Source organism: Lacerta agilis, chromosome 5 (assembly GCF_009819535.1).
Source record: "Lacerta agilis isolate rLacAgi1 chromosome 5, rLacAgi1.pri, whole genome shotgun sequence".
NCBI lineage: Eukaryota > Metazoa > Chordata > Lepidosauria > Squamata > Lacertidae > Lacerta > Lacerta agilis.
In genome coordinates, this window is record NC_046316.1 from 11884815 (window position 1) to 11902501 (window position 17687).

General features: G+C 41.7%; 1 protein-coding gene across 5 annotated transcripts in view; it reads left to right on the forward strand.

The window, feature by feature from the left end:
• Positions 1–17687, forward strand: part of USP54 (ubiquitin specific peptidase 54) — an 88902-nt gene that overhangs the window by 25130 nt on the left and 46085 nt on the right. The window lies entirely within an intron of this gene.

Sequence of the window (17687 nt, forward strand, 5' to 3'; positions counted from 1 at the left end):
GTCATATTTGTATTGGAGCAGATGCACTGAAGTACAGCATAGAAAGATTCCCTATGCTCTGTTGTTATTAATGATAGTTCTTTGTGGTTTCGGTTCAGTCCAGCCTTTGCGATTAAATATGTGCAGGCCATACTACTTGGGAATCACAGAAAGTTCTGATAGTTGAGAAGGCCTTTGGCTCATGTTTTTCAGGGAGTGTGTGGGAAAGTGTGTGATCTTATACTTGTGTTTTTATAATATCTTTAAACAGGAATAATTAGATTTGGGCAGTATTGTTTCACGCCGTGCTGTTCATCATGAAGGAAGTGGTAGCTTCTCACGATCTGTTTAAACTGAACAAATCTCAGTGCTGTTTGTTATGAAAATGCCCTCTATTAGTAATTTTATGAGCTATAGATCCCAGAACAAATAGCAAAATTAAAGGATAATGCTGAAACTAGGGCTGTGCTAATATTTTGGCCAAGAGTTCTTTTCATCCGCTCACAGAGGTTGGGGAAAAAATTGCCCTCAAAAACTGGGGCAAGATGGTGAAAATTTGGAGAAATTAGCAGGTGTACTGTTAGAAACGCCGGGGTGGGGGTGGGGGACAATGCAAAGCCCCCACACTGACATATACTGACATGTACTGGGGCACTTACCTTTTATTTAAATTACAAGATAACTGGGTATATGTGCATTAATGTTTCTATGCTTGTGTCCCTGCTTCCTTTAATTATTATTTTTAAAAACCACAATCCTTGTGCAGTTCTGCAGCTGGAGCACTTGAAAGCAATGCAAAACTATTTTGCCATTCCCAGGCCTTCACAGGTAGCATCACCAGCTGCTCACAGGTCCTTCTGTTTCGAAACACATTCCAGGAAGCACAGGCAATAGTGAGACTGCAGAGCTGCAAAAGCATTGTTGGGGATTTTCGGTGATTAAAGGAAGTGCACACATACACCCTCAGTCATCTCGTAATGCAAATAAAAAGTACCTATATACTCGAGTATAAGTCGACCCAAATATAAGCCGAGGCACCTAATTTCCCTACAAAAACCTGGGAAAGCTTATTGACTCAAGTATAAGCCGGTTCACCTTTGCCACTGTGGTAGAGGAGGAACGAGCAGCCCAAAGCAGCCCTTTGGGCTGCTCCTTCCTCTTCCTCCTTTGCTGCTGTGGAGCTCACCCCGTCGCAGGGTTTCGAACCGCCATTCTTCTGATCAGCAAGCCCTAGGGCTCTGTGGTTTAACCCACAGCGCAATGTTCCCTTGTGTTATTCAGAGAAGGCTGGGATCCTGTCCTGTTTAAGCAGGAGCCAGGGAAAGTGAGCACCTGTGGGGTTTTAATACTTCCTTAACTGATAGGCTTTCTGCCTTCTGGGGTCTAAAGTTTGCATTTATGTGAGCAGTTCAGGAATGGAACAAGCTGCCTGGGGAGAGTAAAGAACAACTGTTCTTGTACACTTCTTAAGGAATGGTTGACTTGAGTATAAGCCGAGGGCAGCTTTTAAAGCACAAAAAGTGTGCTGAAAAACTAGGTTTATACTCAAGTATATACGGTAAGTGTCACAGCATACTCTTGCTAAATTTCTAGGGATTTCCCCAACAGTTGCTCTGCATCTCAACAATGCTCAGTCTGGTAGAGCTGCCAGGGAATAAGGTGGACAGATGGGATCAATTGCCTCTCCCCCATCCCCATGCTTGTACTGCCTGGTTTGACAGTCAAACAGCATCCTTTCCATCTTGTACTGTCAGTGCTTCATGTTTCGGCTGCTTGCTCTTGGCTGAGAGCTGTAGGATGAAAACCCTTGCTAGGCACAAGCATTAAAGATTACTGGGAGGGGAAATGTTATTGCACCTATTGCTGTGACAGATCTATGGTGTTCAAGGTTTCCTTTGGTTAAACTTCTTAAATATTGTTTATGGAAATCTTTAAAACATTTTTATTTTATTTTTTTGCAATTAGAGACCATCTTGCTCCCTTCTTCCCAGTGATGTACTGTATCTGGTTATACAGGACATATAAGATTGAGCTTCATTTTCCCATGCTGTTCAGTTCTGTGTCTTACAGTATGAACCTAACAATGTATACTCAGAAATAAGTTCTACTGAATTCAATGGGAATACTCCCAGGTATGTGGGGTTTGGAATATACCCCTGCATATTAAACAATTTACCACTATCATTTATACATATACTGGTTTGGTTATTCTTCCAATTGTTTCTCTCGTCTCTCTTTCTAATTCTCCCCTTTTCAATGAAGAAAAAATAAATAAGTTGTTGGCACAGAAGGTAGGAGTGTAAAGGGGAAATTCTAAGAAATTCTGCCAAATACCTTGAAATTTATCTTACACCCCTCTTTTTATATAAAGTATTTGAGCTGCGAGATTTAAGAGGTCTTTCACCCATTGATCTACCTGTACATCAGGAGAGCTTGTGGCTTTCCATTTCTGCAGCATGATATGTTCGGTCCTGTAATAATCACATGCATTCAGTTCTGCAGTCCAGACACTTGCAACAATAATCTATTTCTATGATTTTTCCAACTATGGTCCAAGATAAATATCAGTACTTTTAAGTTTAACAGGGCAGTGGGTCTGTGATCAAAGAACCACTGACATTCTAGCCTACAACATACCGGTACTTCTAGGTGGTCTTGAAAGAAAAGAAATGCTGAATTGACAGTAATAAATGGCACAACTTCTTCTATACTTTAGTGTAGCTGTACTGAGTATGTGGGGTGGAGAGAGAGATTGTCCTCCACACCATAGAACTTTTTTGTCAATTAACATCACAATCCTAACCAAATCTTTAAAATCCTATTGAATTTGGACCCCACTTATACAGTATTTTCAGGAGGTATACAAAGATTGCTAGCAAGGTTATGCTTAAAATTCTACAAGGCAGGCTTAAGCAGTACGTGGACCGAGAACTCCCAGAAGTGCAAGCTGGATTTCGAAGGGGCAGAGGAACCAGAGACCAAATTGCAAACATGCGCTGGATTATGGAGAAAGCTAGAGAGTTCCAGAAAAACATCTACTTCTGCTTCATTGACTACGCAAAAGCATTTGACTGTGTCGACCACAGCAAACTATGGAAAGTTCTTAAAGAAATGGGAGTGCCTGATCACCTCATCCGTCTCCTGAGAAATCTGTATGTGGGACAAGAAGCTACAGTTAGAACTGGATATGGAATAACTGATTGGTTCAAAATTGGGAAAGGAGTACGACAAGGCTGTATATTGTCTCCCTGCTTATTTAACTTATATGCAGAATTCATCATGCGAAAGGCTGGGCTGGATGAATCCCAAACCGGAATTAAGATTGCCGGAAAAAATATCAACAACCTCAGATATGCTGATGATACAACCTTGATGGCAGAAAGTGAGGAGGAATTGAAGAACCTTTTAATGAGGGTGAAAGAGGAAAGCGCAAAATATGGTCTGAAGCTCAACATCAAAAAAACTAAGATCATGGCCACTGGTCCCATCACCTCCTGGCAAATAGAAGGGGAAGAAATGGAGGCAGTGAGAGATTTCACTTTCTTGGGTTCCATGATCACTGCAGATGGTGACAGCAGTCACGAAATTAGAAGACGCCTGCTTCTTGGGAGAAAAGCAATGACAAACCTAGACAGCATCTTAAAAAGCAGAGACATCACCTTGCCGACAAAGGTCCGTATAGTTAAAGCTATGGTTTTCCCAGTAGTAATGTACGGAAGTGAGAGCTGGACCATCAAGAAGGCTGATCGCCGAAGAATTGATGCTTTTGAATTATGGTGCTGGAGGAGACTCTTGAGAGTCCGTCCCATGGACTGCAAGAAGATCAAACCTATCCATTCTCAAGGAAATCGGCCCTGAGTGCTCACTAGAAGGACAGATCCTGAAGTTGAGGCTCCAGTACTTTGGCCACCTCATGAGAAGAGAAGACTCCCTAGAAAAGACCCTGATGTTGGGAAAGATGGAGGGCACAAGGAGAAGGGGACGACAAAGGATGAGATGGTTGGACAGTATTCTCGAAGCTACTAACATGAGTTTGGCCAAACTGCGAGAGGCAGTGAAGGATAGGCGTGCCTGGCGTGCTCTGGTCCATGGGGTCACGAAGAGTCGGACACGACTGAACGACTGAACAACAACAACATACAAAGATTAAATATATGTGGAGATTATTTGACTTAAGCTAGAGAGGTTGAAAGAGAATCAGTTTTAAGAAGAAATCTTAATGCATCTAAATCTAATCTAAATCTAAATAATCCTTACTACTTCCTTCAGGGCAGTTTGACTTTGACTTGGTGAAATCCTGCACTTCCAGGACTGCATCAGTCTAGTACTGGGTGCAGTACTACGGTAGATTATTTGATGTTTAGAAAACAAAACTTGTCCTTGTAGCTGTAGAGATAATGTTTGGAAACATAGGTAGTGACTGCAGAAGTTAATCATTTAGCTAATTGATGTAAAACTTTTTTTCTACCCTGCCTGCCAATAAAATGTTTTCAATGTGGTTTGCAATAAACATGCAAAACAGTGATTAAAAACAGTTAAATAAAAGATCAGCAAATTCCTTAATAGTCTACCATAGATCAATTTGGAAACAATTAAAAGACTAGGAAAACACAGTACTTTTAATCTGGTGCCAAAATGAATTGATATGGAGAAGGAGTTTCACTCCATTGATAAAGCCTGATCCTGATAGCCAACCTCCTCATTCTGGGTACCATGAGTCAAGCTTCTAAGAAATACTTCCCAACTCCCCTTTTAAAAGGCCAAACACTTCTTGCCTCATTAGCTAGATCAGACAGTTACATCCTCTCCAAGCAGTTTCATGTAATATTGAATAGCATGTTTTTTGGGGGGTAGCATAGGAAATTTGCAGAACCTCACCACATAAATGTCATGGTCCAAAGCACCTGTGTCTCAGTTTTACCTTCTGGAACTCTTCAGCCAAATTATCAAAATGTTATGCCTTCAATTCCCAAGCATGATATGCACAGTTGTTGTCTCTTTCCTGATATGTATCACCCAGTGGGGTGGTTTTATTTCTCAGAGCTTGCTGGAAGCAAGACTGAAATGGGTCTAGATCAGGATGTGAAACCCTGTGGCCCTACAGATATTTTCAGTTTCCAACTCCATCCAGTCATCAGCTGGATAGCTCAGTTGGTTAGAGCATGGTGCTGATAATGCCAAGGTTGCAAGTTTGATCCCTTCATAGTTAAATACCAGATTTCCTGACTTTGGAAGTTAGGCATTGTGAAACAATAATATCCTTTCTTTCTCTAGCATTTAGATTTGTAGCAAACCAAGCTTGCTTTTTGCTTAGGGGTGGGTTGTGTGGGGAGGCTTGACTTCAGGTATGTTTGAATACTGTCTCTTTTTCTATCAAGATAAAGAAGATAACTTGCTAGTATAATTCTGTTCACTGTAAACAGCTTCACTGTTAGCTGCCAGCACTGAGGTTATATACAGTATTTTATTGGATCAGGTGCTATTGGTGTACATTATTAAGGAAGATTACAATGTGTTTGATGTAACTTAAAAACAAACAAACAAACAAACCTAAATTTTGCTGTGGTGATCTTTCTGTGTGTCCGTCCCCCCCTTTCTGTTGAACATTTTGTTTCTGAAACAACTGTTATGGAATCCCTTTTCCCCCCTAAGCTATGACTTGGCAGAGAGAGCAAGCTGTGAAAACATTGTGCTCTGTTACTTTATTGGGAAGTTTGTATCATCTTCTCATAAAAAGCTAAAGGTCGTGAAATGTTAGTGGATTTTCCCACGTTTAGGAAACAAAGATTTAGCAGGTGGCTGGGATTTGACTAATCACAGTGGTTCTCAAAGGGTGGGGCATGCCGCACTGGTGTGGCAGGAGAGAATGGCAAGGGTGGCAGGAAGATTTGAGGACAATCAAAGAAACATTTAAATGTTTCAGTGTAATATAGGATAGGATAGCATAGGATAGTATCAAATGTTACACACACACACACACACACAACAAGAAACAGTGTTCATGCCTCTCTTCAAGAGCATAGGCTATTCCTCTATGGTTTTCCACAACATATCTTTGTCAACAAATAATTTTATCTCTGACAAATATGAAAGATCAGAAAAGAGAGAGGCTTATTCCATGAAAAGAGTGGTATCAGTAGGTTTCCAGAAATACACACAAAAAAATTGAAGGTGAAAAACCTGAAAGAGGAAAGTGCATTAAGAACTGAGCATGTGCAGTGGCCATGGAATGCTGACTTCCTGTTCAGGGGAAGAGATGGAAAACTTGGGGGGAGAGTGATACTTCCAGGAATCCAGGATGCATTCCATATCCTGGGAAACGTTATGGTTAACTAACTGCAACGTTGAACAGGAGCACTCCAAACAGTAGCATTTTGTTGCAGCTCCCACTTGTATCTATTTAATGCACATTAATTTGAGGCTGCTAATTTATATGATTGCTAAGTCATTTGATCATCCCCTGCCCTGCCTCCTGGGAAAGAACATTATGGCAGTGGGAAGACCAGCCTGGTCCATCCATCACCCCAAGAATGAGCAGCTGAAGGGGATTTCTTTCCCTTCTCGCTGCCAGAGAGAACACTTGGCTGCAACTGTGGGTTGACCCGAGCAGCATCTCCCTTAGGGTCAAATTACAGAGCACAAGGCCAGGATCCCGCATCTCAGTGGGGAGCCAAATAAATCTCAGGGGCAGCTTCACCAATATATTTGTTCACCTTTAAAAATCTTTTTTGCAGAGGTGGGTGTATTGCAAAGTGAAGCTCCAACTTCACATGCCGTCTTCATTTCCCCAGTGTGCCTGTGGTCCCACACGGAGCCCAGGCACTCTAGGGAAATGAAGTTGGTGGGTGTGACTGATTATTTACCCTTAGTATGCTTGGCCATTGTAAGAGAAAAAGAATCTAAAGGGATCTCTTGGTGTGCAGCTGCAATGAACCTTCTGTCATGGCCACTACAGTATATTAAATTTCTCTAGGGAAATGGGTGCAATTTGGAGCTTTGCTGCCCAATGCACATAACAAAAACCTCTGTCAAAAGACAAAGGGATTAATTTCTCTGTAGCCCTGCCCCCCACTGGCACAGGTGGAAGGGATAAATTGATCAACCAGGTTGCATAGTGGGTTGTGGTAGGAAATGAATCCCTTTTACTTTTAAGAACACTTTTTACAGAGTTTGTTGTTGGGCATGATGGACAGCAAGCTTCCAGTTGTGCCCACCAGCAACCTCTGTATAAAGTTTAAAAAGGAGTGGGGAGCAAGCAATTAAGGTTGCTTTGCTGGTGGGTGGAGAGAGGATACAGGACAGCAGAGTGACTTGGGTACTACAAGGGGGGCAGCAGTCATCTTGCACAGGGACCCTTCACAGATGGAGAACAGACGGGAAGTGCACCCTGGCACCTTCTGTCAGGCAGAAAAGTAAAGGCTTCATGTGTGTACGTGTGCGCACATCCATGTGCATGGAATTCTTCTTTTCCTGTTATCACAGCCTGTTGCTTATAAGCCGCTATGAGAATAATTTGATTGAAAGTTGGGGCATAAATTTTCTAAATAAATAAATAGAAAGTATTCAGCAACACTTCTGCCTCTTCAGCTCCTGCTGCACTATTAAATATTTATCCGTTCTTATTTAGCTTCTTATAAAAAGCTTTGCAGTGTCAATAGTTGTGCTGCTTTTTTCCAGTCTTTCTCAATATTTACTCTAGTAAAAAGTATCATGTTGCAAGCATTAGTGGATATATGCCAGTAGACTACCTCTCCCTTCTGGTGTGTAAGGGGCATACTCATATTTCTTTACAGTTTGTACATGGTATGGTGAGGCAGGGACTATTACAAGACCCTGCAGTGTGTGGTCTTTTCTTTCTTTGGGTTGTATCCAGCCATTAGCACAAAGACTTCCTTTTGTGCAATAGAACTTCCCCCTCCCCCCTCCAATCTGTTATGGGGCTTCCCTCAACTCAGAACAGGTTTGTAGGTAGAAGAGAGAAGTTTCATTGCTCAAGAAGTCATCCTTCTGCTAAGCTAACCATAACCTCAGTATTCTATATTTATTTATATCCTGCAGCTTGCAGATAAAGAACAACTAAAAGCAGGGATGATGATGATGATAAATGAATAGAAATCTATTTATCATCTATCATCTCTATCTAAAGATCTATTAAAACCATACAAATAATTACAATTCCCTTCTCTTACAAATAATTACAATTCCCTTACAAATTCCCTTCTCCAGGAAGGGAAGGCCAAAGTCTGAAAGCAGCCACTGAGAAGGCCCTCTGTTGCATCCCTACCAAGCATGCCTGGGAGAGTGGCAGGACCAAGAGAAGGGCCTCCCCAGAAGATCTCAGAACCTTGACAGGTTTGGATGAGGTCCTTGCATGCTGTGGCATTACATGAAATACAGACATGTACCTGATACTTTCAAAACTTATGAACTGTCCCTAGATAATAAGGGATAGTTGGTCAGTTATGGAACTGTTTTAAGTAGCAGTTTCAAGAGAGAAGCTTTGGTGCTTGATGCTTTGGTGTTTTCTATAGAATATGCGCCATACTTTTCTGACCTCTCCCCCTCTCCTTTTCTTCTTCCTTTCTCATAGCAGGGAAGAGGTAAAATGGATAGCTTGTGTGAGAATGCTCCATATTCTTGTAGTATTTCCAGGGCTTAAGCATAGCTGGAGCTTCTGTTTGAATTAAAGAGACCATGCTCTTTTGCCTGGTTATTCAGTAGCAAATACTTAACTTCTATACCAGGGGTGGCCAACTCCCAAGAGACTGCGATCTACTCGCAGAATTAAAAACTGGCAGTGATCTATCCCCTTTTGGGGGGTTTTGGTCATAGTTGTTGAGCTTTTTTAGGAAGTAAAGCCCTGATTTTACAGAATTCCAGCCTAACCTCAAGGGAGAAAGGGGAGCAGCCACGCATCAACAGGTCGCTGAGTAAGCTCAGTCTTCTGTTCTGCAGATCATGCAACAATGGAGGGCAGAGCAATAGGACGGGGCCGGATTCTATTTTACCTACACTAAAGAAAGGGACCCAGTGATCGACCGTGATCTACCAAAAGCTCCCGGGGATCTACGAATACATCGCGATCGACCTGTTGGACATCCCTGTTCTATACTATTCGAGTGCTCTTTGTGTATTGGAACAGATTCCCTATCAGGAGAATCAGATTTCAGTGTAGTAATTTGAGGCTGTCCCAGAGTTTTCCTCAGATCTCCTTCCTAGGGAGGAAGTATTCAGTCAGTCACTGCACTCCCCATGGCATCAGAGGAACAAATATTTTACACGTAGGAGTAATTAGAGAAGAATTCATACCTGCTTGTCAGGAAAACTGAAGCATGTTGAGGGCTTGTGATGCCCCTGCAGCTGCTTATGTGAGCTAAAGTGCCTTTTAAGCCCGTACTGTCTCTTCAAAATTGCCTGACTTTTGTTAGATGTTTGATTAAACTTCTACAAAGGAGAAAATTGCTCAAAAGGATTCACAGGAGTGCTGTGGTCTCTGTTGCCTTTCTCCTACTTTGTCCATTTTGCCTGTAATAACCTGAATTTGAGTGTTATTTCTCATTGTATGACCATTTCACAGGTAGTGCCCATTTGCAATAGTGTGTTTCATGCTTTCCACATCTCCCATTGTCGCATTAGACAAGATATAAAACAAACACCAACTCAGACATTTACTAGATTTCAAGATGATGCAGCCTTTGAATTATTCTTAACAGCACACTCCCATTTTTATAAGCCTGCTTCTCATATAAACTGATAGGTTATTCTAGGGGTGTGTGCACATACTCTTTTTACTGAGATGTGTGTGAAAAAAATAAGTTGCCTGTTCCATGGGAAAGTGAGTAGTGTTGACAGCTCTTGACACAAAACATTATGGCACCTGGATGGGGCCTTAGGGTTGAAACTTCTTATGCCTAGGGGCAGGGCTTGCAGAAAATGCTCTGCTCATCTGAGCAGTACACCTGTTGCATGTACATACAAGTTCTGTGCAACAAGCAATGCTATGAATGCAAGTTTCCCTAGATCACTGTGCAATCCAGACTACGATTTTTCAAGAAAGCAGGGAAGAATTTACCGTATTTTTTGCTCCAGAAGACGCACTTTTTTCCTCCTAAAAGTAAGGGGAAATGCCTGTGCGTCTTATGGAGCGAATGGTGGTCCCTGGGGCTGAATTGCCCAGGGGCCAAAAGAGGATCATGCTTTTTATTTTACAAAGGAAAAGGGAGTGTTGAAAGGACCCCGCTCAGCAGCTGATCAGCAAGAGATCGGGAGAGAGATAAGAGTCCCGGCTCCCTTTCAGCCCCGCCCTCCTTTGTTGAATGTGCTGCAGAGGGAGGTTGTTTGTTTCCCCAGGACATGTGACTGGCTGATTAGATTATCTGTCTGGAAACTGTAGAAATGGCTCCCTTTCCTTAAGATTTTTCAGAAATGTGAGTTAAACCTCATAAAAATGGGGCTTTTCCTCTTTGCTTTTCCCCCTTTGCAAAAGGAGCTTTGCTTTTCCCCCTTTGCAAAAAAAGCTGCAAAACCTTTAACTGATCCTCGGAAAAAAAACCCAGGGCTTTTCCCTTTGCAAAAAAAGCTGCAAAACTTTTAGCTGATCCTAAAAAAAGCCTTTTGCCTTTGCAAAAACAGCTGCAAAACTTTTAGCTGATCCTCAAAAAAGCCAGGGCTTTTCCCTTTGCAAAAAAAGCTGCAAAACTTTTAGCTGATCCTCAAAAACACACACACACGGGCTTTTAGAGGAGGAAAATCAGAAAAATATTTTTTCCCCCTTGTTTCCTCCTCTAAAAATGAGGTGCGCCCTATGGTCCGGTGCGTTCTATGGAGCGAAAAATACGGTATCTGCAGAACAGATAACACAACAAAATGAGCCAAGCTACTTGGTGTATGTCAAGTCACATATATGAAATATAAGGCAAAGGGATTTGTTGGAAATCTACAAAGTTACTTAGCATAGTCCTTAACTAGCACAGTTCATTTTGGGTGGGTAAGCAAACAGGCTTTGTGGGTGTAGCTCCTGGCCAGAGGACTGAGGAGGCATGACGGGGACTGCAGCCACAATTGGCTATGCTAGGGGTGTAGGACATATCACATTGATTGATTGATTGATTGATTGTATTTCTATGCCGCTTTTCATACAAATGAATCTCAAAGCAGCTTACAACCAATAAATGACCATAACAAAATAAAACATAATAGCACATTGTGAATACAGCATACTGGTACATCATATAAAATAATTAACAAATTAGCAATAAAACAGTTGCAATTTAATTTTTAACAAAACAGCAACTAAAAAATAAATTAAACCTCACAATTACGTCAAGTCGTGTGATTAACAAATCAATGTGGCATTTAGAATCTATAAAACGATATTAAAAACTAACAAAATAGCAACTAAAAATATAAGCTAAGCACTAAGTTCATTCACACAATCCCTGCACCCCCATGACTCATACTCTCTCCCCTTTAAACAAAATAAAACTATACAGCAAAGCAACAAGTCAATACTAATTGAAATAATGAGAATTACATTTATACTAAAACTACTGTAAACTAGTCCTCAGCCCCGACAAACGTCCATCCCACCCACAAAGCGCAAAAAATAAAACACCATAGATTAACAAGTATTTTAAACATTTAAAAACATTTAAAAACATTTTTGACATGCTCAGAGTAAGTGTGCGTCCTGCACCCTAGGCCAGGTGGAAATGGGTCTTGCAGCAGGGAGCAGTCTTCCTCCCACTCTCACAGCAGCAGCAATGTCCAGGTGGCCTCCTAGGACAGTGTTTTTCAACCACTGTTCCGCGGCACACTAGTGTGCCGCGAGATGTTGCCTGGTGTGCCGTGGGAAAAATTGAAAAATTCAAGAGAATTACTTTATATATAGTCAATATAGGCACAGAGTTAATTTTTTTAACATTTTCTAATGGTGGTGTGCCTCGTGATTTTTTTCATGAAACAAGTGTGCCTTTGCCCAAAAAAGGTTGAAAAACACTGTCCTAGGAGACATTTAGCTTTTTCAGGGAGGTTAGGCTAACCAATTAGAGAATAAGATCTAGCCAAATAGCATCTGTCCCTGCTTTTGGTCTTTCTTCTAGACCAGGGGTCCCCAAACTAAGGCCTGCGGGCCGATTATCCAGCCTCCAATGACCCCCGCCACCCGTTCTTACCTGCATGGCGCGGCTGCCCATCTCTGGGTCGGCATGGCGCCAGAAATAGCTTGTGAGCATGCACAAGCGTCATTTCCAGCGCACTAGCTATTTCCAGTGCTATGCCGCACCGGAAAAAGTGAGTGTGTGTGTATATGGGCGCATGCTCCCCCGCCCTCCAGCCCGCCGTGCGATCGGCGCCAGAGGAACCAGCCCGAGGCTAGGTAAGTTTGGTGACCCCTGTTCTAGACCGTGGAATCCTTGGTACCTTATTATCTACCCACTCTATATGATTCATTCAAGTTAATGTTGTGTCCTTTCTATCCCATAAAACATACATCTTACAGGATTAGATCCTAAAGAAAGAAGCTAACCAGTCATATGCTACTGAGACTTGACTTGTATAGTGGCTGGAATATCCAACTAGGACCCAGGAGACCCAGGTTCAAATTCCCATTCATCTAAATTGCTCAAAATGTGACCTTGGGCCAGTCACCATCTCACAGCTGTACCTACCTCACAGGGTTGTTGTAAGGATAAATTGGGCAGGGAAACCACACATTGAGCTCTATGAAGGAAAATCAGTAATCTAGTGAATTAATGTACACTATCAGCATATGGAGGTTGGGCAGGGAGCTGGAATAGACGTGGTCCACAAGGATATCATTTCACTCATCAGACACTTAGTCTAGCAGAGCAGCTTTATTGTGTCTATGTTTCTAGTATTCTTCGGACAGAATAGGGATTTGTGTTCGTCTGCTCTCCCGACTGCCTAACAGATTCTGTAATTGAGCTCACAGAAATGGTCCTTGACCCAGTGTTGGAAATGCCCTGGGTGTTAGTCCTGGATGAGATTTCAACATCCTTACTATGGTTGCTTGTGGCTACTGTGACAGCCATGGGATGTCCCACTGTGTTTCTGGCCCTATGCAAGTTGCTGGTAATATAATCAATATGGAGTTCTGTAGCAGTCAAGAAAAGGGACAGTTTGTGAGTGGAAGACACCAGTCACAAATCTTTTGTGATGGATAGTTTTAACAGTGGGTTGGAATGGAACTTTTAGGAATGGAAAAAACCTTTGCAAAGATAAGGGGCCAGCTATAATTTCTTTTCCCCAGAGGTTTGCTGCATTGAGGAGGATTCCAAACTCCCATTGGAGTTTCCAGCTGACCTGGCAAGCTCTCTTGCTCAAGAAGTTTAAAGATACTGAATTGACCTAGTCAAGTGGCACAAGTACGGTATTCTCTCTGGGACTGTGGTTTACTGCACAGCTGCTAGAAATTAAGCAAGTGAAACAATAGCTAGAGTACAGGAGGTAGAGAACCCAGAATGAACCTGGCAGTTTTAAAGCAATCTGGACAGAAAAGTGATCCTGTTGCTGCTGTCTAAAGCAGGCTTCCTCAACCTTGGCCATCCAGATGTTTTGAGACTACAATTCCCATCATCCCTGACCACTGGTCCTGCTAGCTAGGGATCATGGGAGTTGTAAGCCAAAAACATCTGGAGGGCCGAGGTTGAGGAAGCCTGGTCTAAAGTATGCTGTGCAACAGAACTTTTCATACTGGTCCATAGCCCCGGATGATTCCCTGCAGTCATCATTAGTCCTCTGTGACTTATTTGCAAGGCATTTTGAGGATAAAGTTCCTTATGCCCCCTCCAATAAGGGTTCCATATTAGCTGCATAACGTTTTGCTTTATTTTAATAAATTGTGTTCCCAATTTTATAATCACTTTTGTCTATATCAGTTACCTTAAAAACAAAGTGCATTTTTAATTGAAAGCCCTCACACTTCTGTTTTTTTAATGACTGGATGTTATCAGAAATCCTCATGTTTGGTAATTTATTATTACTGTTCTACCTTTCAGGATACAAACCCTTCCAGGGTGGTGTAAAAGTAACATTAAAATACATTAACAGCAGCAGCATATAAATGGATCATTAGGATCATTACCACGTTGGTGGTACATGGGCCCTATGGGGAGAGGGGAGAGACCAGCTGGAGCAGGCTCAGGTCTTCCTCCTTCTCTTGGGATCTTTCACATAGGCTGGTGGGTGGCAAATGGCCCTGACCCACTGAACTGCTTCCTAGCATTATTAATCTGATTTCTCTGCTAACAAATGGGAAAACCATAGGATTGAAGTCCAGCAGGTTTCCCAATTTATTGTCCAACCCTTTAGCAGTCATCTGCTGCTCCTACTTCTGAATCTAAAGGGGGATGGATGGTGCTAAAGAGTCTATTGATAGTTTCTTGCCTAAGGGCCCAATAGAAGATTTTTTTTTACAGATTTCTCAGAGAATGAATTTTAACGCAGTTGAATGAAAGACTAGCCCTTTCCTTAATGTCATTAAATAGTAAGACCCCCCCCTTAAGAACTTTCTACAAGGAAACAAATAGAACTTTAAAAATTAACTGATTTTTAATTTAATTTAAATTATAGGTTTTAATCACATTGAGTCTTATTTTTTTAATTAATTGAAACTAGATGTTTTTTATTGGTTTTGCTACAAAAATTAAAATGGAGTGCTACATTTGTAGCTTCATCTAGCATGAGAATACAAAACTGCACAGATTTGTTTATGTCATTATGTTGTTTGACATACATCTGTTCTGCTTCTTAACACATACAATATTTTTCAAAACATGTTTTGTTTACTAGATAATTAACATTTTCCTCATGGTGCTGTGTCATGCTGGGGCATTAGATTCATTTATAATATTGCAAGAGAGAGAATTTGGGAAACATTAGTTCAAATTGTAAGTTGTGTGGGCACATTATTACAACCCCCCCCCCCCAAATTGCTTTAAGCAACATAGCAAGCATTTATTTCTTATACCAGTATGCAAGACCTCATTATAAGTATATGAAACTTTGGAACAGTAGTTAAGTGTGTCCAATTTTCCATCTACACTTCTGGGATGAATTGTCAGTATCTTTGGGGACATAGATTCCATGCACATGATATTGACATGATAGATCTCCACAATGCGCCCTGCAGTAAGAACAAGAACAGACTTCATTCTTTTTCATTCTTTTCATGTTTATACTGGTATTTCTGTTGTATATTGTTATAATAATAAAAATGCACTTACTAGCATGAACTGATGGGTCCATTTGGGGACCCCTTGGCTTGATGCAGGTTGGGGAGTCTGTAACCTGATGTTGGGTTCTACTCCCATTATCCCCCACCACTGGCAATGTTGGCAGGGGCTGGAGTCCAACAACCCCTAAAGGGAGACAAGTTCCCGATCTCTGTCTTAACATGCTTTCCCAAGGCTATAGTCCTAAAATTCTGCCTTCAAGCGCTCTCCCCAATTTTCCTCTTCCTTGTCATACCACTTGTCTTTTGCTGTTACAAACACAGCAGAAAATTGTTTGTTGTAGTAGCTGTCCAGTTAGGGTTGCTTTCTTCCACAGGAAACAACTCTGCTTTGGCTACCATGCCTCTGGTCTTGAGTCTTGTCATATTCTCATCATTTTTTTGGACAGGGTTCGCTATTGTTTCCCATGAGAGTGTGAATGAACCCTAATCAGGAGTGATTTTATCAAATTCAAATGTGGCTTTTAAAATACATTGATATTTGCAAGGGAAAATCTAACAGAAACAAGCCCTAAGACAAAAGCTCATCTGAGTTAGTCCATATCAGGCTTCCAAACGATAAGGAATACTTTACTACATGACATAAAAATGGGCATTTGAACCTACATACCGGTATATAAAATTTAAATGAAAGGAGAGCTAGATTGCTTTGGAGTATCACATAGTTTCTCGGTGTGAGTTCCTATTTGTTTCTTTAGCCCCATTGAATTTAATAGGACTTCCTTCTGAGTTGTTAGTAATTAGGATTGCACTGTTAAGTGTCGTCATCCCCTCTATGTGCTATTGCTTGGAAGGTGCCCTTTTCAAGTACGCTTGCACCATATTCTTGATTGAAAAGTAACTCACTCTGGTTATGCACCGCAACAGCAAAAGTGGCATCCTGTTATCGTGTTACAAGCAAGTGGAATACCAAACAAGCACATTATGAGAGATGGAGAACAAAACTGTCTAGCTTTTTCCATTTGCTATGTTGACACTAGGCAGCAGCACATAGTAGATGGGTTCTTAAAAGAGCATTAATGTTAATTTCCACAGTGAAAAATTAAATGCTTACATGCATCATCTGATAATTGGCTGGCTAAATCCTACCCTTGTTTCATAGACTTAAAGGTAAAGGGACCCCTGACCATTAGGTCCAGTCATGTCCAACTCTGGAGTTGTGGCGCTCATCTTGCGTTACTGGCCGAGGGAGCCAGCGTACAGCTTCCGGGTCATGTGGCCAGCATGACAAAGCCGCTTCTGGTGAACCAGAGCAGCACACGGAAACGCTTAACATAGACTTAACCTGGTAAATATTAACTGGGTCACTTTGTTGTTTATGAAATAATTGTTAAATTATCTAACCCAGTTAGAAATATCCAAGAAAGCTTGGAGCACGTCAGCATTCCAGTGCCAAAACAACCCCTGGCTCCCCATCCTGACTGCAGGTTTGGAAAAAGGGGTAGCGTTTATCCCTCAATTGCACTGGGCTTTGAGCAGGAGCTTGTTTGTGTTGTGCAGAACAAGATATTTTAATTTCTGTTTCAATGGCTCTTCTGTACCACATAAGAAAGGAGCTACTTGTTTATTATACCAGATAGGACAAGTTTAGAAACTTTAGGAGTTGGAAACAATTGTTTGTTAGTTGTTGTTTTTTTAGAAGACCTGTAACATTATATTCTTTGTGCTCTGATTAAGAAACATCCTTTTTTGTTGAAGTAATCTGATCTGGCTAGACTCTAAACCGTTATATTTTGCCCCACATATGGCTTTGGTCTCTCTCAGCCATGCTACTAACTTCTAGGAAACAGAGTGGGAAGAGATTTGAGAAGCTGGCAGAAAGGTGACTCAGTACCCTTGTCAGAAGCTTGCTCCTCAAAATATTTTGAATCTTACTGCTCTGCTAATTCAGTAAGTGGTAAAGGTAAGGTAAGGTAAAGAGACACCTGACCATTAGGTCCAGTTGTGTCCAACTCTGGGGTTGCGGCGCTCATCTCACGTTATTGGCCGAGGGAGCCGGTGTACAGCTTCCGGGTCATGTGGCCAGCATGACAAAGCCGCTTCTGGTGAACCAGAGCAGCGCACGGAAATGCCGTTTACCTTCCTGCCGGAGCAGTATCTATCTATCTACTTGCACTTTTGACGTGCTTTTAAATTGCTATGTGGGCAGGAGCTGGGACCAAGCAACGGGAGCTCACCCCAACGCGGGGATTCGAACCGCCGACTCAGTTCCCATCATCCCTAGCTAACAGGACCAGTGGTCAGGGATGATGGGAATTGTAGTCTCAAAACATCTGGAGGGCCAGAGTTTGCTATAGCCTCATCATATAAAGCTATGTGTAATGTCTTAAAATATGCAAGTTTTCTGTTCTAGGAGTATCTATAAACCTAATGGTGGTGATGCTTCTTAGCTGCAATGGTTAGATTTTGGTTGGGATTTTGTTTTGCTTTGTTTTGACTCTGGTCCGGAGTTTCT